This window comes from Talpa europaea (genome assembly GCF_964194135.1).
Source record: "Talpa europaea genome assembly, chromosome: 12".
NCBI lineage: Eukaryota > Metazoa > Chordata > Mammalia > Eulipotyphla > Talpidae > Talpa > Talpa europaea.
In genome coordinates this window covers 10156690-10158466 of record NC_140079.1, presented here as the reverse complement: position 1 = coordinate 10158466, position 1777 = coordinate 10156690, and positions in this window count along the sequence as shown.

Sequence of the window (1777 nt, the reverse complement as noted above, 5' to 3'; positions counted from 1 at the left end):
TGCCATTTTTCACTGTGTACTCTCAGGGAAGTCACTCAACCCCTCTATGTCTCAGTTTGCTCATCTGTAAAATGAGAGATATTAGTGGCATGTGAAATGAGAAACTTTCTTCTTTTTACCTAATCAAATGCCTAGAAGACCATCTGTCACTTAGCAGCTGCTATTTCTGTTTTTATTTGCTTTTCTTTGAGGAGTCAAACTACATTTTTCTGTGAATAATTCTTTCAGCATAGCCAATTAGCAAGCGACAATGATTCAGGAACATTATGAAGCATTTTACCCACATTAATTGAATCCTTGTAACAACCCCATTGGCTAGATAGGGACTTTGGAGCCCAGGGAAGATACTTCCAAGGAACAAGGTTGGGGTTAGACTCCACACTCTGTCCACTGCCCTGACCATAGCCTCCCTTCTTCCTGGCCAAACTGGAGGAGTTCCAGTAGGCTCTATTTAACTGGCTTTTAAGTACAGACTTTGAATCATTGAGATCAAGTTAACATCTTGGATACCCAGAACTGGTCATTCCTGTCCAGGCTGGCGTAGCAGTGGGTCGGGGCAGGCAGCAATCAGGGAAGGCTTTTGGAACAAGGGTGTTTGAGTAAGTGTGACCTAAGAGACTGGCAGAGCCTGAGAAAGAGGTTGTGAGGTGAGAGGATTGCAGGGGGTTAGGAATGGGAGAGGTCCTCTGCTCAGATGGCCACTGCTGGTCACAAACATTGATTCCTGCTTCTCCCCACTAGGCACACATCGTTCTATATAGTGGTCACCATGGCAGGTGCCTCCTTTGTGGGAGTTTTGAACCCCTACTCATCCACCGAAGTCTCAGATCCACAGGCCCCGCCCCTGAAGTTATCTAGCCACTGGCTTTTCTCAGTCTGGGATCTTTCCCACTAGCATTTTTTCTTTTTTTTAAAAGATTTATTTTTCTTTATTTATGCATACAAGAACTGGGGTGTAGACCAGAGGTGTGGGGGTTGGTGAGAGGATTCAGACAGAGCAGGGAACAGAACAGGCAGACTGGCTGAAACACACTGCTGAGGGGAGCAGCGGGGAGACAGGAGAGGTCTGCCTCGCCATGTGGGTAGCTCCCTGGCCAGGGATCAAACTCAGGCCTCAGTGATGGGTAATAGTGCTGAGATTTAACCCCTATACCACGAGGGAGGCCCCACTGAAGTTTTGATCACATAGAACTAGGAGTATCTGTGGCCAGCTTTGTGTTGTCTTCCATCTCCTACTGAGAAGACCCTGGAGGGCAGGGTCCTAGGTTGAGATTTCTCTGGTTCCCACCAATGCCTATAAAAAGAAGACGCTTGTTGAATGTGTCTTGAAGGAAATTCAGGAATAAATGAATGAGTGATGAATGTTAACCTCAGTATTTCCCTCCTCTGCTCACAACCCTTCCACCTCACCTGGTAAAAGTCCAAGTCCTCCTGGAGGTCCCCAAGGCAACCTGCTCCAGGTCCCCTCCCAGCCCTCACGTCCTCGCTCCCCTGGCTCACTCTCTAGCCACCAGGGCCTCCTAGCCTTTCCTCTAATACTCTTGGCATGATCCTGCCCCAGGGCCTTTGCACAGTCTGTTCCCTCCTCAGCCTCCGGTGCTCTTGCTTCAGTGGCATGGTTGGCTCATACCTTCTTCAGATCTCAGCTGCTGCCTCCTCAGAGGGACCTCCCTTCACCCTGATATCTCATAGCTTGCTAGCCACCCCGCTTCTTCTTTTTTTTAAGATTTTTTTTTTAGATTTTTTTTTTTATAGAGGCATGTTTTATTTATTTGTT